The sequence below is a fragment of the Macaca thibetana genome, chromosome 13 (genome assembly GCF_024542745.1).
Source record: "Macaca thibetana thibetana isolate TM-01 chromosome 13, ASM2454274v1, whole genome shotgun sequence".
Lineage (NCBI taxonomy): Eukaryota > Metazoa > Chordata > Mammalia > Primates > Cercopithecidae > Macaca > Macaca thibetana.
Window position 1 is genome coordinate 88868866 of NC_065590.1, and position 26848 is coordinate 88895713.

At 38.7% G+C, this 26848-nt stretch overlaps 1 long non-coding RNA gene across 2 annotated transcripts; it reads right to left on the reverse strand.

The window, feature by feature from the left end:
• Positions 1-241: 241 nt before the first annotated feature.
• On the reverse strand, positions 242-25550 carry LOC126934192 (uncharacterized). 2 transcript variants are annotated; one of them, XR_007718866.1, is made up of 4 exons: positions 25159-25550; positions 9489-9597; positions 5189-5284; positions 242-434 (listed from the first exon to the last, which is right to left on the reverse strand). It is a non-coding gene; the product is annotated as an uncharacterized LOC126934192 (long non-coding RNA). The 2 variants fall into 2 exon arrangements; XR_007718867.1 differs by lacking the exon at positions 242-434 and adding an exon at positions 2390-3128.
• Positions 25551-26848: the final 1298 nt, after the last annotated feature.

Genomic DNA, 26848 nt, shown 5'->3' on the forward strand with positions numbered 1-26848 from the left:
GTTGCATTACAGTTTCTTCAGGCTTCCACACAGTTTCAAGAAGGGCTCATAGCTACATTAGACAAGGCAATACATCTTGAAATCGGAATATTTTTTGACTTAAAGTGAAAACATGCATTAAGTCTCTCAAATAATGAACCGAAAGTTCTGCTTTAAAAAAGAAGCTTAAAAAAATATTTCTAATTTCGTTGCTTTGAAACGTAATTACCTTTTTTTTTTTTTTCAAAAACAAGCAAATTCCTTTATAGTACCAAGTTACTCACTATGTTCCACAATGACTCATATTAACCATAGAATCAGGAAGAAGCAATGTAGGATAGTGAAGATAGTGAAAAGGTACATATTTTCATATATTTCTACATCAAATTCCATTTCTACCACTTACCAACTATGTGCTTTTGGGGAAATGTTTTAACCTCTCTGTGCCTCAAGTTCTAAACCAAGAAACCAGAAATTATATTTAGTGAGATAATATGTATAAAGAACTTATTTTAAAGCAAATACTCAATAAACAGTAACTATTTTGACTTATACTGATAGTTAAAAATGTCATGTTTTAAGCTAATTGGGAAGATCTCAGGTACAGAAACCCATTAGGGAATGAGTTGTGTTATAGGGTTCAAACTTTAAAAAAATCATTATTTCAAATATAAATCTTTCTAAAATTGCTTTATATATGTTTCTCCCTTCATTAGAATAATCTCATTCGTTATAATCTAGTATTTTCTTAACAACTTAAAATTTTAGATTCTGCTGTTTTCTAGGCTCTTCTGAGGTTTGCAAGGCATTGCCCTTGCACTAAATAACATTACATTGAAATGTAGCGTTGTGTTTGTTTAACATTATTTTTAAAAATTGTTATTAGTGCTAATGAGGCCTGAAAGAGCTATTTTTATTCCTAAAGCAGACAATCTTTCTTTGAGAGAATTAAATGGGCATAGGGAAAAGCCTAGATATTATTGTAAGATGAAATTTTAAAATGTTCTAATTGAAAATATTTTGGGGGGAAACTGTTCTGTATGTAGTGATAGAACAGCTAGAATTTAAAGTTTCCAAAGTTTAAATTACACTCCAATATTTCAATTTAAAGAAAAAGATTATAAGAAAATGGTAATTTCCCTAATTGAGTTACCATATATATTCCTCCAATAGTGACAATATTTTACATTAACGTGCATGTTTATAAACAATACACTAAGTTCTTATTCTATTTAGCGCTATCAACTTTCTATCTGGAAAATATTTTCTCATGTTTTCTATGTAACCATTCCTTAAGATTACATAGAATAATGTACTTAGAGTTTAAGGACAGAGCAAAACAACTTTTTTGATTTTTCTGTTTTGCTTTTCTAAATTTCTTAGCAAGAAATTTCTTATGATGAGAATCTGACCTAATACAATTATTTCCAAAAGGAGAAATTTTCTCTACATTTTCCAATAATTTAATCAGAGTACATTGGCATATTCACTACTGCAAAAGCCAAGAAATCCTATATGGATTATCTCAGTGCCATAGAAATGAAAAACTAGAAGGTATTTAGAGCATTATTTAGAATGATTTACTTACTCAGTATGATCATATTTTCCAAATTCAAGCTTAGTTAAAAGTAACCTAATTTCAACATTTTACTGAAATACAAAGCCAGATTTTCTCAGTGGCCAAAAGACACGGCCAGCTGGAATTATAGAGCCCATAGAGGACACTTTAATACCATTCGGCCACAGAGATCTTGTTTAGAAAGTTTCCTCATCTATAAAGCTAGCTTTCTCTGGATCTTCCTTCTAACAAAGAAATAGATGAATCTAAGTTAGTATTGAAACATACGTTAGACAAAGAACATTCCAATCACCCTGAGAAATAGAACTAAATTCACCCCTTCTTCTGGGGAAGACAGAATGTCAGTGTTTGAACTCAGGAAGTTATAGATGCTTCCAGTGATGTCATGGATTAACTTGCTTTGTGGCTTTGCTTTGAGCCTAAAGCCTTTGCTACTGGCCTAGGAATCAGTCCTGAGCCCCTTTAGCCACCACCTAGCTAAGGACAATTGTGAGTACCTGCATAAGTCAGGGTCCAATCACAAGACAGGAACTATGTAGAAATTTGAACAGAGAAAGTTTAATATAAAAGTTACTAGCTATAACAGAGCACTAAAGTAGTAAGGGATTAGCTAATAAGAGGTAAAGAGTGCACTACAGAACACAGGTGTAGAAGAGCTAAGGAGCAACCACTCTCCCCAGGGCTGAAATAGAGAACCCTATCAAGAGTTTCTCACCCATTGTCCCAGGGCTGAAATCCAGACCTTGGCGGAGGTCATGGTATGGATGGCTCGCAGGATGGCAGAAAAGTTCTGCCATGCATACTCATCTATCTTCTAGGGTACTGGGAAAAGGTGGCTTGCCTGAGACACTGTGTCACAAAATCACTTGCTGCTGAGTACTGAGGATAGCGCGCAAGTGCTGGGGAAGTTGTCACACTCCAGGAGCCTGGTGCTGGGGAAGCTGTGCACAGCAGGAGCCTGGTGCTGGGCAACCTGTATGTGCTCCAGGACCCTGATGCTGGGGACGCTGTGCACTGCAAGAGCCTGGTGCTGGGGAAGCTGTGCATACTCAGGAGCCTGTTGCTGGAGAATCCATGCACTGCAGAAGCCAGGCACTAAGGAAGCTGTGTATACTACATGACCTAGGCATGCTGCAGGAGTCTGCCAAGAGAGCACACCAGAACTAGAAAGGACTATTGCTTCCTCCTAGAGGGACTTTTCAGTGTCTCCTACTGACAAAATTTAACATCATGCCAGACAGCAGGGGAAATAATTATTTAAAAGACCTATTTATATTTTTGCAAAACAGATAACAAAGGGTAAATTTGAAGCTGACAGGTAATAAATTGATAACTGACAAAGAACCTCTGAGAAGCAGCACCTTCTGATGTTATGCTGAGAGCCAGGTCACCGTCACTTTGGGTGTGAAATCCTTTCTATATCCTGGTTGAAGCCTCAATAGTTGATGCTCTGAGACTCCTCTCTTCCCCATGTGCCACTGAGTTATTCTTATGTTCCTAGGCTTCTTCTTTCCTCCTTTTACATAAATGCTCGAACCTCTATCAGGAATAAAGTGTCCAATGTCTGCCACTGTATAAAACAAAAACAAAAACAAAAACAAAAACAAAAAACCCTCTATTCTGTCTAGATTTATTTCAATTGAGGGAGAAACAGTGTACATGTATCATGCTCCTATTATGTGTTAGGCACTCTCAAAGGTACTTCTCTGTCTTGTTTTAATCTTTAAAGAATGTAGGTATTTCAACTCCATTTAATAGAGGTTCATTAACACGGTTCAGGTTAATCAGCTATTAACTATATGCTTAATGTTTTATATGAATTTAATTATCCACTTATAAACTATGTAAGTTTTGTAAAGGTACTTAGACCTTTAATGCCTCAGCTTCCTTGTTTGTATAGTAGAGATAAGGGTAATATTGACCTCATACCATTGTTGCAAGGATTAAATTAGATAATGGTCCAAAGTCCTCAAAACTATGCATTGCACATTATATGAGCTCAATAAACATAAGGAAGTATAGTATTAACGGTGGCAGTGATATAAGTTGCAATAGTATTCAGGGCCAGATCTGTAGACCTCTGAAGCTCATGATCCTTTTCTCATGCATTACTGCTAACCATTTTTTCCTTTTTCACACAATCCGTTTCTACAGAGTGTGGCTCTAATTCCAGAGGTCTGAAGCACATAAAGGACTCAGTGGATGGATGTTATGAGAAAACTGCTTTAATTCTACTAGGATAAGCATTTCAGAAATAGATATCGTAAGAAATTGTCACGTCAACGGAGTCTGTATTCTAATATATTCCTGTTCTCTCCTCTCATCTCCAATACATGCTCCATCTTTAAACCAGCTCTCAGGCTCTCGTTAGGCTGTGGGTCTCATGACTGGTAAGAGCCAAGCTTATGATCTTGGAGACAGGAACAGTGAGATTAGAACTGATAGTAAATAAAAGATGTTCTGAGAAGCCCACTGCCTTTCCAGGAATAATGAGACAGTTCAAACCATTGGCTGCATTTGTCTCCTTCTCTTTCTTACTCCATGCAACAAATAAGTTGAGGTTTCTAGTTTGAAAGTTTATTATTGGCAGAAAGGTTAAGCACAATTCTCAGATCTGCCTTTGGCAGGAATTATCCTGTAATGTCAATATGATCAGCTTTCAAAATGGCTGGTTCCAGTAAATCTTGTTACTATTAAAGCTCTAGGTTCAGTATATCAATTCATGGAGATGTGTCCTATCTCTGCCACTTAGCAGATGTCTAGCCAAAGGGGTTACTTAATCACTCTGAGCCTCGTTTGTTTATAATATATGAATAATAATAGCAACTACCTTAAAGGGTTTTGTGGACAAAGATTTATAAACTACATTCACAGATATTTGCAACTGTGCCTAGACCATTGCAAAGTACTCATGATAGAGGCCAGCTAGTTATTTTACAAACTATTTTTCTCCTCTGGAGTATAAATCTAAACTACCATTCCAGTCTTCCTTTATGTGTGGCCAAGGACTGAAAATTCAAAATGGACAGAAGTAATGTATAACACATCCAGCACTGACTTGTGAAAACCTCTTGTGTGATTTTCCATTCTCTTCCTCCATCTGCTAGCTGGAGATGCTGGACATCCAGCAGAGGACTCCAAGGCCCTGGGATTGGTAGATATACAGATGGAAAGATGCTGGGTTCCGAATCACTGCATGAAGGCTGCCTGCCAAATCCCCACATTGAAAATCATTTGAGTGAGTACATAGAACTCTACTGTATTAAGCTACTTAGGTTTTGGGATTCTTTCTTAGAGCAATAATCAATGACAATCTGGAAAATGTTTAAGAATCAGCACTCTGAAAAATGATTCCTGATTTGTAATATTTGCCAGTTTCCATGGTGTAAATACTCCCACTATGGCCAATTTCAAGTTACCAATCTGACATTACTGAATGTGGAGTTGCAAAAAGATGTGCATAATTGGTCCTCATGAGCTGATGAGTGCCAACTCCAGGACACCCATTTCCTGACTAATATTGCACTCAATAAATAGCAATACTTGTTGCAGAGTTGTTATATAAGTTAAATTTTAAAATAAATCTTAAGCCTGTAATAGCTGATGTAATACAGGGATTTTTGTACTTACTGAGCAAAAATTGAAGTCTTTGTCTTGTAACCTGAATTCCTGCTTCGACTTGTTGCTGTTGTTTTATGTTTGTTTGCTTGTTTTTCCATATAAGTACTAATACCATAAAAGAAAGTGAAAGAAAGAATTCAAATTCTGACCAACATATTCTGGCTCTTCAGAACACATGGAAGGTAGTTTTCTCATATACATTTCTCATGGATATTTCTCCTGAAAATATGCCAAAAATTACCTAATGAGGCAAATCAAATAAATGAAGACTCTAAAGTCTTAAGACAACAAGGAAACAATTAGCCTACACTTTGCTGTCCTTCTGGATTAGCCTTTAGAATTTCTTCTTTTGTTTATCCTTCCTTCTGGAATTAAAAATTGATCAAGGATAAATAAGCTTCATCCATAAGGTATTACATCCTCTCTGTTGGTGCACAGGCCCTGGTCAAGTAGTAGATCTCCTTAAAAATTTATCTTTTCATGGGTTTAACATAGGAAACAATCTGTTTGAATTAATTTTTTAATAAAATATGGTTTTCAAAATGTTCAAATGCTGGTATTGTTACGTTAAATAGAACACTCTCATCTATTTGCACTTTTATGTTGGAAATTACCTGCATTGGTGGACTTTATTTTATTTTTTGGGGAGCCAAAGATCATCTTAAAGAGAAAACTGTATAATTTTTGTTGTATAGTCTTTCAATAAAAATTGCTTGGTATCCAGAAGAATTTGTGATTTGCCTTGTATTTAAGAAAATAAACAAACTCACAAACACAGCATATTAAAGGGATCTACTCTCTTCCCACCAACATCACATCATTCACACAGGCTGTCGGTGGGTTCTCCAGAAAGGGTGTGTGAATGTTAAGTGAACATCCGGCCTGTTTTGGGATGAGCTGCACTGGGGTTCTTCCCTGCATCTGGGTGTCCAGAGGGTCCACAACTGTTTAGAAGAGGAGAGGATGAGCACATAAAAGAGTGCCTGCAGCAGGCACCATCCCATGTGCAGCCTCAATAATTTCCCATAACAGTCTTATGTGAATGACAGTGTTATTGCTATCTTATAAATGAAAGACTGAGATGAGAAAAAAAATAATACATGCCATGGTCACAGAACTTAAAAGTATTGAGCAGGGATTTCAATGCAATTTTGTTAGATGTAAGGCCCATTCCCTTTATACCATACAACTCTTACATTCTCTAAAGCGAAAAAATCTCAATTAAAAAATGAATTCCAAAGAAAAGAGATGCAAAATTTCCTGTGACCAAGCAATTGTGAGAAAAAAAAGTTATATATTTCCATGTAGATGAAAGCATAGTTTGGGTGGAAGTATACTTTAATATGCAAAGAGTTTTTCCTTAATAGGTAATTTAGAGAAACAACAAAACATTTAAATTTTAAAAAAACAAAATTTTCATCAAATTATTTAATTTTAAAACAGATTCTTAGCTTTATAGCATACTCAGGTTTTCTTTAAATAACCAAATCTGTTAGTGTGTTGAAAACACTATTGTTGGCACAACTTTAATTAGTGAAGTTTTACTGAATACCCTTATACGTATGCATCCTTGTGCATAAAATCACTTTATTAATTTGAAGAGTGTAAATTAGAGGCAATTTTAAATGCCATTTATGATCAATTGTAAAAACAAATAAGAAAATGAAAATTCAGAGAGATTAGGGAGGTTTTTCAGTCACATAGTTAGTAAGTATTGGGCTTGGATTAGAAGCCAAATTAATCCAATACCAGAGCCCTTTAGCTTTACCATAGTGCTTTTCCCAAACACAACAGCATCATCATTATTTTTATAATATTCTCAATGGTAGAACAAGAGTATCGCTATCTTAACGAGACTGCACCATCTTAAAGTTTCAAGTTTCCAGTTCTCAGAACTGTCCGTTGACATTTGGCCAAACTGCAAATGTCAACCCTGACCACAGTTTCAACAGAGCATAAGGGCCCTAACTGTAACAGAACAGCCAGCACTTTCCCAACCCCTCCCTAACAGAATCTTGCTTCAAAGCACACTTCTCCACCTGGCCCTTTAAAAAAGCCTCAGGCTGTAAGAAAAGTTTGCTCCTGACCCTGCCAGTCAGAAGCCCTTCTCAGGTTTACTCTCAATAAACCTGTCTCAACTGTAGAGCTGCCTTCTTGCCTCTTCTTTCCTTAATCTTTCTATTCCAACACTCAACATACATATTTCTACTGCCCCATTTTACTAATGGTGCCAGCAGTAAATCCTCTGTCTTCATGCTCTGGCTGAAGCCAATTTCCTCAAAGCACCCCGTTTCTACCACTCTTCACCAAGGCCCATCTTTTCTTTACATCCTGCCTCCTTCCTTGAATACATTAAACTATACTTAACTCTTATCTCTGGACTGCCTTGGTTTTATTTTACCCAAAATTTAATTTTTGATTCAAATTATTGCTTATATTAGTCATTATTCTATCTTTTTCCATTTTGTATTCTTAATGTGGATTATATATTTAAATGTGTGCAGGACTGGACACTGTATGAAATGTCCTACATCTTCTACTAGGAAGCATATAACATAGGGGGAGCCAAGAGGGACTGTATTTACTCAGGTGCTCAATAAAAAAATGTTGAATGAATATTATCTAATTATTGGTGAATATTCTGGGTTGTGAAATCATCAAGGGCACAACAGTCAATGCATACAGCATTAATTTAGTCACTGGTTCATAACAATAATTGAATTCCAGTGATGTGCCAGCCAATAAGCATAGATGCTGCTATATATAAGTCATAAGAAGACTGGAGAATTCCAAGCAGTTTTCCAAGCTAGGCAAAACACAATGCAGGCCTGAACTAAGGCAGTAGGCAGAAGGGTAGAGAAGAAAGCAGAAACATGAAGAATTTCCTAGGCCTAATGACTGATCAGATAGTCAGAGTACAGGGCAGAAAACAGCTTAGGAAAACCCCTAAGTTTGCAATCTGGGTCTCTAGACAAAACTAAACTGATGATGAAGTACAGGTAAAAAGCAGGACTAATGGGATTGACCATTAGTTTAATTTAGGAAATACTGAGGATAGGACCTAAGGAATATCCAGATACTTAGATAGGCTTGATGCTTGTAGAGTTGAACTTCTTTGGAGTGGCAAGCCTGAAATAAAGGTTTGAAGTCATCAATATACAGTTAGCAGTTAAAACTGTACAGGTGGATTAGATTGTGCAGAGCAATTATGAAGGACCAAAGAAAAGTGAGTCTGGTAAGGGACCCAAGAGAACACCAATATTTAAAGAACAGGTAAAGAAAGAATTGTCAGAGAAAGAAACTAAGTAGGAACTTGAAAAACAAACAGTGGCAGAAGCAGGAAAAAGATGTCTTCCTCGACATTCATCTTTTTTATTCCATTCAATGGATGTTTAAAATTGTTTGCATTCTTCTCAACAAGGACACTACATTTGTACACCTCTAGGGGGTGCCATTTACATAGAATGCAATGTAAACGGCCCCTTCAAGGAGTTGGGCAGCTCTATGATGGTGTATTTCCCCCAACCCCTTTACCATTCGACTTCATGCTCATGAACAAGCATTTGTTTTAATTTATAGACATTAAGAACAAGCTTTCTGCTCCCACTTCCCTCCCACTATCACCTCAAACTCTTCAGCCACTTTAAAGAGGTTTCTTTAGGTCCTCTGCATATCATGGAAGCCAACTACTCTATTAATGCTTTCCTGATGATGCAGCCCAGTTCTGCATACAGTTTGTACAGAAATGCTATATTTATGGAAACAGTTGAAAAATGAAATGTCAATATACCCCTAACAGTCATTTCAACAAAGGTGCTTTGTCAGTTCATTTGGGACTTGCCATGATTGTGGTGTATTTCTTCTACTGTAATGATAAAATGTTCAGAAGTATCATCAGATAGAGAACTCTGTACGTGCTCTATATGAAAAGATGTTCCCTTAAAGATGCTGCTCTTAATGCGCAGTGTAAAATGCTTGCAGCTTTTATTATGTCTTAGATGGGAAACATGTTTTACTGCATACCAGAGTAGCAGACGTCAACTCACTTTTCAAATTGAGAACAGCTTTTCATTTTGTTCTGTTCAACAATTTCTGGGTCCTAATTCAACCCTTCCCTCCCTCCATCCTAGCTCCCACTACCATGAATTTGTACTAGCAAAACAATGTCACAAGCTGCTTCTTCTAACAGCAAGGACAGTATGTGCGAGGTGACAGGAGGAAGATTTTGGAGACAGGAATCTACCATGCTCTCTCTCCTTTTATATACTAAGAATAAAAAAGGGGAACTGGAAGGTGAAATATTTATTACCTCAACATTGCTGATTGAACACAATCCACAGGAAACCCAGATGTCCAGAGAAGTAGATCAGAGAGGGAATATCATGGGTCTGTAGAGCCAAATTTTGATTTCTAGCCTCCTGTGTAAGTAAAAAAACCGGCCATCTGTGAGGCTATTAAAACCCAATATGGGAGCATCTCTCACAATCCTCTTCCAAGTGCTACTTCCTTATTTTCTGATGACTAGTAAAACAAGTTTATTCCTTATAAAGTTTAAATATCACTGAAAGTTTCAATTTGATTTCAGACGGTAAGTAACTTATATAAAATTTTGATGTATTAAAAGAAATTGGTGAGTTTGTACTTCTTAGAGAAAAAAATTCAGATCTCATTTCATTTTATAACTGAACGCAAACTTTGAACCAAATACTATTAATATATCTTAAACACAAAGTTGATTGAGACTAAACGGGGTATAACACAGACATTCTCTTTATAAACATTCTCTGCTGGTGGAAGAAATTGTTAGTTTTGTTTTCAAAGAAAAGAAAGCCCACACTCTAAATGTAATCCTCAAAATTAGGAGACCTGAGTTCTAATCCCAATCCCAAATCTGGATGAGTCTGTAACTTTCTTTAACCCATGCAATTCCCCAAATGCAAAATAGGAAAGATATATTAAGTTTGCTCCAAAGAGCTATTACAAGCAGAGGTGAAGTAATTGGTGTGAATGTACATTGGCTTCCTCAAAGAACGCTGAAGAAATGCAAGACAATGATTTTTTTTTTTTTGCAACAATGGATAATTATTTTCCTTCAGTTTTTTTTAGATAGCCAAGTTAAAAGTCAGTGATGCCCATTTAAGAAGCAAAATCACAGAAACATGCAGGAAAATTTGGAATCAATTTATTTAAAGACATGTTCTTTGCAGCTGTTATTCATTAGGATACTTTTATTGACGTGTCCAGAAATCTTTCCTAGTAGTTTAGGCACGCGGGGGCTTTGAGCCCTATGAAGTATAGCAAATTGCAGATGAATTGGTCCAGAAGTGTAGGTTTGCTTTAAAAAAAAAAATGCTTTGTAAAGTAGACTATTCTCAAGGGAGTGATTGATTGGGGGGAGGGAAGTATGTACTGACACTTAAAAGATCCTTGACCTTCTGGAATGCACATCTAAACTTCTGCAACAGTAGCCCAAAAGGACTGAAACTCAGTGTTCAAAAACCACTTTTAATAAAGCCAGGTTTCTCCAAGGATCCCAAACCAAATGATCCAGGGGATAATTAGTTTATAATAAGGCAATTTTTTTTTTAAGAAACCTGTTTTGGTTTGTTTTGTTTTTTGTGGTTTTTTGTTTTTGTTTTGTTTTTTTGAGCAGGCTTTGTTGTGGTACATCACAAATTTTTTGGGTCTGAGGAAGTACAGGAGTTTGCCAGGTGAACTTGGAAAAAGATTCAGAAGGAAAAAGAGTAATTTATTAGATGGACGAGCAAATTCAAAGACATGAAGGTTCTGAACACAGAGCTAGTTTGGAAGAACCATAAGCATTAATTAATTAATTAATTTGCTAACTTATTCTTTATTCTTCATGCATATTTTGAGCTCCTACTACATGCTGGGTACCATACCAGGTAATTGATACATTACATAACTGGCATCAAGCAATAGTTAATACAGCGGAAGAGATGGACATACAAATAATTTGAATATAGTAGGTTAAGATTTAGACAGAGAAAAGAATGAGTCCTTTTCTCAGTGGTGGAAAAAAGAGAAAGGAGAGGGGAAAGGGGTTGGTATCAGCAAGAAAAGTCTTCCCAGGAAAATGCAGCATCTGAACTGTGTCCTGAAGAACAAAGAAAATGTAGCTATGTGGAAACTGGGAGGAAAGGGTCTCCCAGGTAGAGGATCAATATGAAGAAATGACCCAAAGCTAGCAAAAATTGGTGGGATGTAAAAATTACAAGTAGTCCTGGTTGGAGGTTGGATTATGTGGGAAGGGGTGATGGTGGGGGCAGTAGATGAGAGAAGAGGTGTGAAGATAAAGTAAATAGAAGAGACAGATGGGAAGAGATGAAATCCCACAAAGGGCCCTGAGTGTCATGCTCAGTTAAAGAATTAGGGTTTGAAATTGTATTGGAAGGTCTTTGGCAGGGGAGTATGTTGATTGAATTAGCTTTCAGGAAAGTCTCTCCCTAAAGGGTGGGGTAAGAATATCAGTGGGGAAGACCAGGGAAGGTTGGTGCTGAGCCTCTACATATGGGCTACAAAGTTAGTAGAAAGTTAGTGGGGCCCAAGCATCCATAGGATTTGGAGCTTAGCAGTATTTTCCTCTGGACCCTCCCACTGACTCTCCTTGAGCTCATTATGATTATAGCACACACATTGCCTGTTCATTTAAGTTGAGCTCCTTGAAAGGAGGAACTGTGCCATAGTGGCTGCTTTGTTTCTGGAGCTTAGAGTCTTCAAGAGTAATTAGCAATAGGAGAAGCAGAAGTTACAGGAGGAATAGAGGAAGGCTGTGCACATAATAGGTGTTTGGAAACGCCTGCTGAAGTGAATTGATAACTCTCTCTGGCATTCTCACTTGATAATGAGGCTTCAGAAAAGCCTTGACAAGATCTGGCTGTTATTTGATCCTGCTGAAGTGAAGGTAACATCTACTTTTCTGGTTCGTGATTGGATAATTAGATGTAATATATGAAAAGGACAAGGCAGGTTTTTAGATCCTGAATATGTTGTTGATTTTACTTGTAAATAAACAATGAGAAGAGATGATCAATCCCTTTAGTCTCTCAGTTTCTGAAATGGGCTCTCCTCGACTCTCTTCCTCTACTAGCCCTGCTTTCCCATCTACTTCTCCACAGGTAATGACTTGTTTCCAGATTTACTAAAATATGAAAGTTATTACAGCAGAACTCATTTATCTTCCCACAAGCCAAACCACCCAACCTCCTGTATCAATGTCCATACTCCCTGTCTTCATCCCGTCACCTGGGAAGAAGTGTGCTTGTCTCTGTCTGAGGGCAACACCCTGACTTGTGTACTGGATCTCATCTCCATTGAATACTTGAGAGTCCTATAATTAATCTCTTTCCTGCACCATCAGCTTTTCTTTCTCTATAGCATCATTTACATCATCCTACAGTCATACTATAATATCTCCATCTTCAAAAACAAAACAAAACTGTCTTTTTTCTTCAAATCCCCATGGAGCTAACACCTCATATCTGCTGTCGTTCTTGAAAGTTTTCTTAACTTCTCTCTCCTCATTCCTTCTCACCTCACTTTCTGTCCTTTATTTCTTCTAACTGGGATCCTGTCTTGCCATACCACTGAAGTTGCATTTTTCCATCACCAATGCCCTCTGAGCTGTCAAATCCAACAGCTTCTTTAGTTTTTGCCTTGACCTCTCAGAAACATTCAGAATAAATAAATTTTTGAAACTCTTTCCTGTTCTTACTTCCGTAAAGCCACTCTTTGCTGATTTTGCCCCCACCCCATACCTTGCTCCTTGTCAGTGACCTTTGCTGAAATATTCTCCTCTACCAAATCTTTAAATGAAAGAATACCCAACGCTAACCGACTGGTTCTCTTCTCTATTTGAGTTCTGTTGATTATATCCAGCCTATAGTATCCAGTCAACAGTTTGCAAAACTATCCCTTTGCTGATGGCTTCTACGCTTACCTCTCCAGCAATGAAATCTCTGAATTTCCTACTTGACTTTTGTACTTAAAGGTGGAATGGGTATCTCAAAATTTGCATGTTAAAAAAGAAAGAACTCTTTATTCCTTCTTTTAAACCCAATCCTTATTATCTCAGTAAATGACTCCTCCATATCTAGTTGGTATCCTTGACCATTCTTCTACTCATCTCTGCAAACATTCCATGAGCAGGTTCCATATTTGTTCATTTTTTTCTCCATCCAAAGATGCCATTCTTGTTCATGTCCCTCCATCTCTCTCCTGGACCACTGTAATAACCTCCTAAATAGCATCCCCAACTACTCCCACTCCCTCATAATCCATACTCTATACAATTCCAAGAGTGTTATTTTCAAAACTTAAATAAGCTATGTCTGTCCCAACTGTAAAGTTCTTTAGAGACATTCAATAGCACTTAGGATCAATCTTGTAGCCTGATGTAAATATCTTACTTCATCTGGCCCTGGACCAACTTCTTTCCTCCTTTAGGACTATTTGCAACCTTACCTCATACTCTAAGTCTCTTTCATTTCATGAAACACAAAAAGCTCAGTGTTCCTCGTGCTTTTTCTGCATGCCTGGACCTTGACAAGGCTACCTCTTAGCCTAGATGTCACTCAGAGATAGCCCATTGTGTTGATCACACCATCCTCTAATAATTCTCTACATGGCAGCCTCATGTTATTTGCCTGTATTTATGTTTATCTGACCACCCAACTCTCACCTAGGTTTTTTGTCCATCCTTTTACAATTATGTATCTTCAACACATAGAACAGTTCTGAGCACATAGTGGGGACTCAGAAATAAGTATTGAATGAGTCAACTGAGTTTCTTAGGGTGCTAGAATGGACCTCTGAGATCAACTCAGCCCCATAACCTCATTTTACAAATGAGGAAACTGAGGCCTAAAGAAGAATAGTTGTTTACTCAGAATCACTTGTGGGCAATATGAAGGCTCTTTCCGGTTGATGCCATTAGAATCCTCTTTATTTGAAATAATACCAGAGCTCTGTATGTAAAATAATACACACAAACCCTATTCCATTTTCTGTGAAAGTGCCTCATGGGACATGTCAGGTCTACATCCTGGTCTCAGCAATGAACTCTGATGGGAGGCATGTCTCCTAATAGGTAATCTCTAAAATTCCAAAAAGGCCTAAACAATAAAAAGCCAGGCTTCTGGAAGCCCTGGGAAACTGTAGGTCTCAAAATGGGTAGATTCCACATTTATGTCAAGAGAGGACAAATGCTGAACTTCGTCAGAGTGATCGAAAACACATGTGTTGTCTTGCTTCATGTCCCAGGGAAGTTATCTGTCTAAGACTGAGCTTTTAGTTTCCATTTCTTCCACCTTAAAAGACCAAACATGTGCCAACCTGGCTGCATCCCAGACAATTGAGCAATATAAGGCTGGAGAGTTAGGGTCAAAAAGAAAAGCCTTGAATGTCAATAGAAGGTGTTTGGCATTTTGAATTTCTTTTCTGTGAAGTCAGCAGTCTGCCATTTAAAAATTAAAGCAGAAGAGATGTGATCAGGTCTATATTTCAAAAGGATTACTCTGGCTATATTTGTGGAGGATGGATTGGAGGAAGATAAGACTGACAATGAGGGGGCCAACTAGAAAGTAGTTATACTGATCTAAGCAAGAGATAAGAGGGTGTGAAGGGAGAAATGGCAGTAGAAATAGAGGTAAGTGGATAGATTTGAGGTATAACCATACTCAGTACATCTGATTAATAGGACTTGATAATTTTTTCCTTGTTTCCAGATGCAGCCATGAATTAATTTCAGGCCAGTGAAAAGAAAGCAGAAGCAATGTGTGTAACTTTCAAATAATCTTCTGAAGGATTTCTATCCTAGGTTCTCTAGCCCTTTCTACTATCTACAATTTTGTAGCAGCTAGGGCAATCTTAGAAGGCACATTTACAGAATGGCAATGCCTCCTGTTTATTTTCAGGTTTTTACATGAAAAGGAAACATCCTTCTCTCTTATTTAAATCTCTGTAGTTTTAGATTTTCTTATAACTTTTTCTTAAAATTTTGTGTTCCTTATCTGTACCCTAACTTATCCTCTCACCCATCCAACCCAGGCATAGGAGAAACAGCATCTGCAAATCCTGAAGGGACAGTGGTAAGAGAGGTTCCTGCAAGAGCCTTAAAGAGCCAATAAACATAGGAACCAGCAATTAAAGGCCTTCCATGAAAACCTTGTTTTATAATTTCTTCAAGGAAAGTTGGAGAGGATGTTGGAATTTTTGAAAACTTAATAACATTCATATCCTTTGCTACACTTACATTATTTAAGCCCAAATAATAAACCAGAGTTGTACACAAAGAGTACATAAAAGGGCATTACACTGTTGTTTTTATTAGCAAAAAATCTGAAATCAACATATACACCTAACAACGTGCAATGACATGATTAAATAAATGTGATCTATTTTTAAAGTGCGATACTCAGCACTCATTAGAATCATAACTCAGAAGAATATACAGGACTGTATTAGTCCATTCTCACATTGCTAGAAGGAACTACCTGAGACTGGGTAATTTATAAAGAAAAGAGGTTTAGGCAGGAGAATGGCGTGAACCCGGGAGGCGGAGCTTGCAGTGAGCCGAGATCGTGCCACTGCACTCCAGCCTGGGCGACAGAGCGAGACTCCATCTCAAAAAAAAAAAAAGAAAAGAGAAGAGGTTTAATTGACTCACAGTTACACAGGCTCTACAGGAAGCACGGTTGAGGGGGGCCTCAGGAAACTTACAATCATGGCAGAAGGCGAAGAGGAAGCAGACAAGTCTTATGTGGCTGGAGAAGGAGGAATAGGGTGAAGAGGAAGGTGTTACACACTTTTAAACAACCATGTCTCATGAGAACTCTCTCATTATCATGAGAACAGCCTGCAGGGTAGGGCTCTTAGCCAGAGTCTCTAGGAATCAATGTAATGGTACAATCACCACATTAAATAAATAAATCATCATTAACCATGATTCTTAGGGGATGGTTTGCATTCTAGAAAACTAATTTACTTTCTTCATTCACTCAGTAAATGTGTTTGGAAGGCCAGCTACATACCAGGCATGTTATAAGTGAGACAGAACAGTGATAAAAATGGCCAAAACCTCTGCCCTCATGGAGCTCACATTCTTGGGGTCTGGAGCAGACAGCAGAAAGGTGAACACATAAAATATTCAGAATGTAACAAAGTGATTAGTGCTATGGAGAAAAATGGAGGAGGGCAGATCAGGAAGGGAGCTAAGAAATGCCATGTTGGGAGGCAGGAGTTAGGAGTATAGGAGGGCTGTGTTACTTAAATAGCATGGTCACAGAAGGTCTCAGTGATAAGGTGATAATTACACAGAGATCTGGAAGAGGCAATTCTTATTGGAACCTCAGTTTTTTAAAAAATGTCTTTTAGACGTCCAGGTGTTACAGAAAACAAGGTATTACTCATATGATACTAATTTGCAATTTTATTAGTTTGCTGAGGACTGTATGCATTCTCTGATAGTTTCCCCATCTTCGCATAAGGGTTTGGACTAGATGATGTCTGAGGACACTTCTGGCCCTTAAAGTTTCCGGTTTAAGCACTGGGGGGGAGAGGGGGGATCATTCTGTGTTCCAACTATTAGACTCATACATTCATCCAACAAACATTAACCGAGAGCCAAATGTGTGCTGGGCTTGTAGACAGTACCGTTAACAAGGTTAGGATGCTGATTCCACCTTCCAGAAGCTCCCAATGGAATGAGGCAAACATGTTCATTGTGACTTGGAGGCTGTGCCTGCATTTCTCTGCTGCTGGCTGAGAAGCGAAGACTCTCTGCCCTGCGCTCCTCCAGCCATTCTGCACACTCATCCTAGGGAAGTCCAGGACCATCCATCACCCAGAGGCTAGGGCTGGGCACCACAGCCTCCCCAGGGCCCAGCCTCTCCCTTCAAGAGAAATGTTTCCTGGACAGGAGAACTGTCTCCGAGGCTGATGATGATGATGGATGGGCCAAGGAAAGCATTTTTTATCCTCAAGCAGTACACGTGTGCATTTTCACTCTGGGGCCAGGTTCTGACTGGGATGCCTGCAGTTCTATGTTTTCTTAGCTGTTGTCACCTTCCCTCTTTCCTGACAAATGGACCCATTTCACAGCCTTAGTGACTCATGACTGCTTTAGGAAGTCTAGATTAACCTAGTGTGGCATAGGAGGAAAATGAAGACAATTATTTTTAACTTGACATCTTAAACCTCCATCTTCATCTTACCATGCCCCTGTGAAAAAAAAACCTACAATGATTCTTTCTTGTGCTTGGGATATGATCTAATATTCACTTCCATCTGGCTTAGACAATTCCAGCCTTCTCTCCCACATGCAGGCAGAACTCTCTCTCCCAAACATGCCATGGATTTTTCTACCTTCACACCATATTCAAATGGTTTATTCCTACCAACGCCTTGCCCAACTATGAGACCTTCTCTGGGAAGCAATCTCTGACTGCCCCAGGCCACTGTGATGTGTCCTTTGAGGGGTCACCCTGCACCAGCTGCACAAAGCCTGGGGTGCAGAGTGCTTTTGTTCATAGATGAAAGTCTTAAATTGTCTGTGACTTCTAGGGGCAGAGGAACTGTATCCTATCCATCCCCTCCCGGCCAACCACACCAGGCTGGGTGCCCAGCACATGGAAGTTGTTGTATAAAATTTCATTAGCTGATTGATTCTTTCAGTGGTTCTCTCTAATTCCATCAGCAAGCTGGCAGAGGACCAGATTTCATAGTTTAAGCCTTGATCACCCTAAGATGAGACTATGTTTTACCAGCCCAAGAACGTGATATAGGAACACCTATGTCTGAACTCCTAGGTCAATGCTGATCAATGACTTCCTGAATCAGGCATTTCTGATGCAGAAAGAGCAACTTTCTAAACCAAAAACATTTCAAATTTCTGGTTTTGCCAACAATTCCATTTTGCCTGTATAGATCTGCCTTAAATAATAGATGGGTCTTTTTTATGTCTGTAACTCCGCAAGCATTGTTAAAACAAAACAAAACAAAAATTGTACTTATAACTATGTAATTTTTTAAAAGTTAAAGAATTTTCAGCATTTCTTCACAACAGTGGCTTTCAAACTCCAGGGTGAATCTGAATCACCTGGAGGACTTGTGAAAGCATTGGTGTTCATCCCCCACTCCAGTTTTGGACTCAGTATTTCTCAGATGGGGCCTGATAATTCGTATTTCTAATGAGTCTCCAGGCAATAAGGATGCTGCTGCTTACACTTTGAAAATCTCTGCCCTATCCTAACACTTTTACTTTAAAGTATTTTCCCCAAGTATTTGTCTGCATGTTATCGTTTTCCAAAGTTATTATCCTAGTATATGAAATTTGTGCATTTTAATTATTTTTCTGAATTATAAAGAGTCTACTCCCTATCACCAAATAAAAGGACCTGTTGGAGTTTGGGGATAAGATGTCCTAAGAGGCACAATAACAATTACTTAACTCTTCTACAAGGTGGAGCATTATTAAGAAGTTTTTTTTTTTAACTTTTAGGTTCAGGGACGGGTACATGTGCAGGTTTTGTTATATAGGTAAACTTGTGTCATAGAGGTTTGATGTACAGATTATTTTGTCACCCAAACACTAAGCCTAGTATCTAATAGTTATTTTCCTTCTACTCCTTTCTCTCCTCCCACCCTTCATCTTCTGGTAGGCACCAGTGTCTGTTGTTCCCCTCTATGTGTCCATGTGTCCTCATCATTTAGCTCCCACTTATGAGAACATGCAGTATTTGGTTTTCTGTTCTTGCATTAGTTTGCCAAGAATAACGGCCTCTAGCTCCATCCATGTTTCTGCAAAGGACATGATCTCATTCTTTTTTTATGACTGCATCGTATTCGATAGTGTATATGAACAATACTTGCTTTATCCAATCTGTCATTGATGGGCATTTAGGTTCATCCCATATCTTTGCTATTGTGAATAGTGCTGCAATGAACTTATGCATGAATGCATCTTTATAGTAGAATGGTTTATATTCCTCTGGGTATATACCCAGTAATGAGAATGCCGAGTTGAATGGTAGTTCTGTTTTTAGCTCTTTAAGGAATAAAAACACTGCTTTCCACAATGGTTGAACTAATTTATACTTCCACCAACAGTGTATAAGTGTTCTCTTTACTCCACAGCCTCTCCAGCATCTGTTATTTTTTTGACTTTTTAATAATAATCATTCTGAATGATGTGAGATGATATCTCATTGTGGTTTTGATTTGCATGTCTCTAATGATTAGTGATGTTGAGCTTTTATTCATATGACTTTTGGTCACATGTATGTCTTCTTTTGAGAAGTTTCTGTTCATGTCCTTTGCCCACTTTTTAATGGGGTTATTTCCCTTGTAAATTTGTTTTTCTTATAGATGCTGGATACTAGACCTTTGTCAGATGCACAGTTTGTGAAAATTTTCTCCCATTCTGTAGGTTTTCTGTTTACTCTTTTGTTAGCTTCTTTTGCTGTGCAGAAGCTCTTTAGTTTAATTAGATCTCTATTTGTCAATTTTTGCTTTTTTGCCATTGCTTTTGGCATCTTCGCCATAAAATCTTTGCTAGGTCCTATGTCCAGAATGATATTGCCTAGTCTTCCAGGGCTTTTGTAGCTTTTGGTTTTACATTTAATTCTTTAATGCTTCTTGAGTTGATGTTGCATATGATGTAAGGAAGAGGTCCAGTTTCAATCTTCTGCACATGGCTAGCCAGTTAACCCAGCACCATTTATTAAATAGGGAGTCCTTTCGCCATTGCTTTTGTCAGTTTCATCTAAGATCAGATTATTGTAGTTGTGTGGCTTTATTTTTGGGATCTCTATTCTGTTCCATTGGTTTATGTGTTTGTTTTTGTACCAGTACCATGCTGCTTTGGGTACTGTAGCCCTGTAGTATAGTTTGAAATTGGGTAACATAATGCCTCCTGCTTGGTTCTTTTTGCTTAGGATTGCCTGGGTTATTTGGGCTCTTTTTGTTTCATATGAATTTTGAAGTAGTTTTTTCCTAATTCTGTGAAGAATATCATTGGTAGTTGGATAGGAATAGCATTTAATCTATAAGTTGCTTTGGGCAGTATGACCATTTTAACGATATTGATTCATCCTATCTATAAGCATGGAATGTTTTTCCATTTGTGTTTGTGTCATCTCTGATTTCTTTGAGCAGTGGTTTGTAATTCTCATTGTAGAGATCTTTTACCTCCCTAGTTAGCTGTGTTCTTATTATTTTTGTGGAAATCGTGAATGGGTTTGTGTTCCTAATTTGGCTCTCAGCTTGGCAGTTGTTGGTATATAGAAATGGTGGTGACTTTTATATGTTGATTTTGTATCCTGAAACCTTGCTGAAGTTGTTTATCAGCTTAAGGAGCTTTGGAGCTGAGGCTGTAATATTTTCTAGATACAGAATCATGTTATCTACAAACAGAGACAGTTTGACTTCCTCTGTTCCTATTTGGATGCATTTTATTTCTTTCCCTATTCTGATTGATCTGGCCAGGGTTTCCAATACTATGTGGAATAGGAGTGGTAAGAGACAGCATCCTTGTCTTGTGCTGATTTTCAAGGGGACTGTTTCCAGGTTTTGCCCATTCAGTATGGTGTTGGCTGTGGATTTGTCATAAATAGTTCTTATTATTTTGAGGTTTGTTCCTTCAACACTAGTTTGTTGAGAGTTTTTAATATGAAGAAATTGAATTTTATCGAAATCCTTTCTTGTATCTATTGAGAGGATCATGTGAATTTTGTCTTTGGTTCTGTTATGTGATGAATCACGTTTATTGATCTACATAGTAAGAAGATATTTAGCCCAAAGTGATTCAGTCAGGAAATCAAGTTGATCTGGTGTTAAACTTGTCTAGTTTTTTTTTTTTTTCATTGGTGTATCTCCAGCTCCTGGAAAAGTGGTTGTCACTAGACGGTATTCATTAAATCTTTTGACTAAATTTATGAATTAAACAAACATTTTCTTCATACACTCTAGGTAATTTAGAGGTTTCTAGGAGAGGTGTTAAGTGCAGACAATTGGGGCAGGTTCCTGCAGCACTTGATGAATACTTTGCTTCAAAACAAGCCACTTCACAAAGAAGAATCATTAGCAAGCTGCAGTTGGTTTTCATGTACTGCAAAGGTTTTTTTCTGTGATGGGTAAGCAAGAGGCCCAAGTTCAACTCTCTCCTTTTCACAGTTACATAAGCAACCTGCATCCACAGAAATGCTGTCTGTGGTTTATGTGTTCACTCATACTCTGTTACACATGGTTTCTTATTTTAAGTTAGAAACACTTGTGTGCACAGATCAGCTCAAAATCAGAAATTAAATGCAACATGGGAAGCACTGGTGGGGACCCAGCTTCCAAACATGTATTACATGAGAATACTAAGACTTTTCTTTAATGTCAATTTAACTAAAGCAAATAAATTATGCAACGTTATTGGCTTATTCCACTGCCCTTTTACCAAAACAGAGTTCTCTGTGCACATAGTTTTTTAACATTTAATCAATAAACTAGAGTGATCTGAGCATCTGGCTCCCTTAATAAGGGGATTGTGGAAACCCCGGGCAGTAAATTAGATTTAAAAAATTTCTAAAATGAGAGAAAATTACATTATAAATGTGACATTAACATTCCAAGGCACCAGAACCTCCTTGAGACTGCAGAGTCTCTGAGTCAGGTAGGGATCTATACAGAGCACAGCAAATACTTAGATCACTCTTAAGATGGGGATGGTCAAACCTATCAGGAATAGTAGCTTCATGCCAAACCTGCAGGAGCCCTTTCCCTTCTTGACCACTGGGCAGCTTCTTTGACAAACACCTTTTAGGGATTCTGAGAACATTTCACCCCCTGCCATCTCTTGGCAAAGAACAGCTGAATGCTAAAGGCATATTTTCTCAAAGTGCTTGTTAATGACTCGACTGTGGAATTACTTGCTGGGCTGCTGCTCTGGAGTGGTCATTACAATATTTCATTCTTCTTGCTTAATTTCAGGCTGTGCTTCCTCCGTACATAAATACATCAAGCTGTATAAAAACCAGAACTTTTATCTGCATACAGGGGTTTAGAGAGTTCGTTTCTCCTGCTCTGTAGGACAAGAAAAATCATTGTTTCCCGCTTTGATTTAGAGATTTGATTTATGCAGGTTTGCCTTTCAAGCTTCTGTTTCAGATGTGCTAACTCTCAGGTTTGTGTGCATTTGCCTGGATTTACTGACATGAGTTTAATTCCTGATTTACAAGCTGCAGGCTTCAGATGAAGAATGAATTTTGATTTAGGGTAACACATTCTATACGGCTTCTATTTTCCACTCAGATTCAACTATTAGTTGGTTTTAGCACAAACTGAGTTATGGCTTTTCCTAAAAGGCCATTTTTTGATGAAATTAAGATGGATTGAAAACCAAATCTTTCCCATATAACTACATGAAATAAAGTCCCTTCCTACAAGTCTGACTGACATGAAGTGGGGCCTCCAGAGAGAAGCTCCCCTGCTTCTGCATAGTTCTGCTGATTTGTGGTTGAGCATTGAAATCTTCTGGTTCCTCTCTCATGATCATAGGTTTGTTTCCTCATTTATGCATTCTCAAAACTCTTTGCAAAGATCTTGTACAGTTGTGTGTCACAGGATAAGCAGAAAATGTTCTACGCCTTTTAATGTGTTGACGAACATCCAGTGTTCTGAACCACCCCAAACACACAGGACAGCAAGTAAAACAACAACAGAAGAAACCCAGCAAAACATGTAAGTCTTCATGTGCATATAATTTAGTGTATTCTTCTATTTGGATCTTTGAGATATGCTCCTTAAAAGTTGGACAGCTCTTGATGTATAATTAATAAAAGTGGTCTTTTCTCCAGTGTCACTTGGGTAACAGTTTCTTGAACTGATCAATCTTCAGTCTGCAAAGGATATCCATTTGCCTCAAAGATGTTTATAACCATTATAGTAAAAATGTGAAGTGAAAGGAAAAGGTAACTTCTGACTCTATCTCAAAACTACAATTTAATGGCAAACTCCATCTTTAACTTGGCCTGGGTGACTTAAATATAGAATTTTTTTGTTTTGTTTTGTTTTTTAAGACAGGGTCTCACTTTGTCACCCAGGTAGTAGTGCAGTAGCACAATCTTGGCTCATTGCAACCTCCACCTCTGGGTTCAGGCGATTATCCTGCCTCAGTCTCCCAAGTAGCTGGGACTACAGGTACATGCAACCACATCTGTCTAGTTTTGTATTTTCAGTAGAGACAGGGTTTCACTGTGTTGGGCACGCTGGTCTTGAACTCCTGACCTCAAGTGATCTGTCCACCTCGGCCTCACAAAGTGCTGGGATTACAGGTGTGAGCCACCTCATCTGGCCAATGTAGAGTTTTACATAAGGAAGACTCATTGGCCTAGAAGAAGAAGAGGTGAGAACTTGCCTTTTGTGGCCAGTGATTATTGGGCAAAAAAGGGAGAAAGGAGAGCAAAGTGATCAAGCACTGGATGTTCTGAAGAAGGAACACAGACATATCAAGAAAGGGCTGGTGAACCAGCAAAGGTATAGGGTCAGAGCAAAGGCCAGGGTCAGGCCTTTGAGGCTTGAGCCAAGCAGTGCGGACCCAGACTCCAGCCAAGCAACTACTTTACAACCAGGAAGAGCAGAGAGTCAATATCATACCTCACACATATCCTGCTCCCATAGCCATAAACACAAAATCACAAAGACACAGCCCTCTGCCATAAACTCAGCTGCCAGCTTGGAGAAAAACAGAGGAAGAAAGAAAACACCCAAAAGTTGAGAGTCTATTTGGATTATTGACCAGAAACAGAGTTATTTGAAGAGGCAGCTTTAATTATGCAAATGAACAGAATTGACCAGAGAGGGGCATAAACAAAAGATGAAATCAGCTATGAAAGAACAGTAAATATATATTTTATTTGAATTTATTTATTTAATTACAACTGTAAGTATATTTGTGACTTGTTATGATTGCTGAAATGCACTAATTGTTGTATCTATGTATTAAATGACTTATTAAAATTATCTAGGGCTGGCACAGCTTACTGCAGAGCCTCAGGAATATTTTAAGATATTGGTTGGTATATATATTATTTACGTAATGCACTATTTAATCACTTGGTTTCTTTTAATGGTTATTTTTATGCTAACCTTTTATTTACTGCTTGTGTGATACTAGTTTTCCAGTTACAAAAATGATATAATGTTTCCTTTTAAAATTAAGTTTTTTAAAAAAGAGTTGATTTTAAAACAATATTTAGTACATAATTGTGCAAATGGATAGCAAACATAGCAACAATTATAAAGTTGGTATCAAAATATCTGAAGTTTGAGAGGTGATACTCTAATGAAAATTATGGGATCTTCATCCACAGGGAAACTTGAAACGTGCACAAGCACCTAATAATTCTTTCGATAACTGGAAGCAACAGCACCAGGCTGAGCCCATTAAGGGAAGGCTGATTGGTTGAGAAAATCATTCAAAGAATGAAGGGTACTCACATTGGAGCTCTTTTTATGTGCTGATGCTTTACATATATGGTTCTAATGTAATCTTCACAGCAGCTCCGTGGTTATATTTTAAATGAGTACACCAAAGGCTTGAGAGTTAAGAGATGGATCCAAGTTCATGTAGCTAGTAAATAGCAAAGCTGAAACGTGAACCCTACTCCCTAAGAGCCAAGATGGGGACTAAATCGAAGTGCTGAAGTTTGTCATTGAGATTCATTAAACAGCTACCCCCCCCCAAAAAAAACCAAAAACAAACAACAAACAAAAAAACAGCTGTCCCAACAGTAGTTGGGCCTATGTCTGTCTCCTTTCAGATTTCTCAAACAGCAGCTGGATGTTGTTGCCCCACGGGATGAAAAGGAGGATGACAGTCTCTTAGCCAATAAGTAATGAGGACGGCTCAGAGACCTTGACCTCTGAGACCGTGCCCGGGAAGCACCTCAAATCACCAGGGTGTGACTACTCACGGGCAAATAGAAGGCGAGGGTCGTCTGTTGTGGTCATCCTGCTGCTAAACTAGAATCCTAGCCTGGGGAGTCAGCAGTAGTGTCTCTTAGTTTATAATTCATTCGAAAATTTCAATCCCCGCTTCTTGAAATAGTTCAAGGGTATGGTGATGGGAATCAGTCTGTTACTGGTCGGGCAGGTCGTTGGTTTCCCGAGCAAATGCTTCCCCCTAGTGGCTATGACTGGTCATTGCATGTACCTCCTCTCAGGACTCGCTTCTGGAAAACTCTAAGGAGACTGTGCAACGTGGATCACAAACAATTCTCCTTCACCTCCTACCCCCAGTAACTGCCCCACCCAGTTATTCCTCAACAGTCCCTCTGTGCTCGCTGGACTGCCGTTGCGCCTCCTGCCCACCCTTCCCAGGGTACACTGGCTGTTTCCAGACTTCCGGGTCCTCTCACCCAGAATTCTGTTTCTTCTCTCCTGTGCCTGGGCCAGGTTGACAGCACTTTCTGAGCATCCGCAGACCCTGAAGCTTTGGGTACAGCGCCCTCTCCTGCTCATTTCAGTCTCACGCATGCAACTGACGCGCCCCAAAACCCGACTGGAAAGTCTTCTCCAGACTTTCTATCCCTTAACGCAACCAGCCTAGAGGACTAGGCCTGTGGAAGAGGGATTTTCTTAAATGCTGAACTCTTTTACGAAGATGACTGAATCAGTCAAGGTTTTTCAGAGATAGAACCAATAAGCTAGAAAGAGACAGAAAGGAGAGAGGAGAAAGGATTTATTAAGGGAATTTACTTACTTTGTAAGAGAGGCTGAGAGGTGTCACGACGGGCCGTCTGCAAGCTGGAGAACCAGGAAAGGCAGTTGCATGGCTCAGTCCGGGTATGAAGGCCTCAGAACCAAGGAAGTCGATGTAACTCTCAGTCTGAGGCCAAAGGCCTGAGAGCCGGTGGGTGGTGGAGGTGGTGGGGACAGGGAATGCTGGTGTGAGTCCTACAGTCCAAAACCCAGAGAAACTGGAGTTCTGACGTCCAAGGGCAGAAGAAGAAGGGCATCCAAGCTCTGGAAGAGAGAGAGAAAAATTCACTGTTACTTCGCCTTTTTTTTTTTTTCTGTTGGAGCCCTCAGTGGACTGAATGGTGCCCCCACATTAGGTGAGGATGATTCTTCCTTATCCAATCCATTGATGCAAATGCCAGTCTCTCCTAGAAACATCCTCAGAGACACACTCAGAAATAAAGCTCTACCAGCTACCTAGGTGTCCCTGAGTCCAGTCAAACTGACACCTACAATTAACTATCACAATGACTAAGAAAGTAACTTGATTTCAGTAAGTCTTCTTCTCAGACTCCTTTTGCAGCCTTACCCTAGGATCCTACAGGAAATAGAAGAGGAGAATTTTGTTTCTCTGAAACTCATCGTCTCTGCAGTATGACCCTGGGCTACACTTCCAGACAAATCTTCCCAGAACTATCAGCACTTACTCCAAGACCTCCAGCCCAAAGGAGCCAATCACTGCTTCCCATTTCACTGATAGCCACCACCCTGTCTACTTGTACCCTCTTAATTTCCCAAACTTCTAGTCATCCATCAAAGTTCAACTAAAATGCTTCCTGCTCCACAAAACCGTCATTATTCCCTAAGGCTTTAGCCTGAGATGTTTCCCTCCCTCCCATCTCCCTATTTGTTCTGAGACTTTCT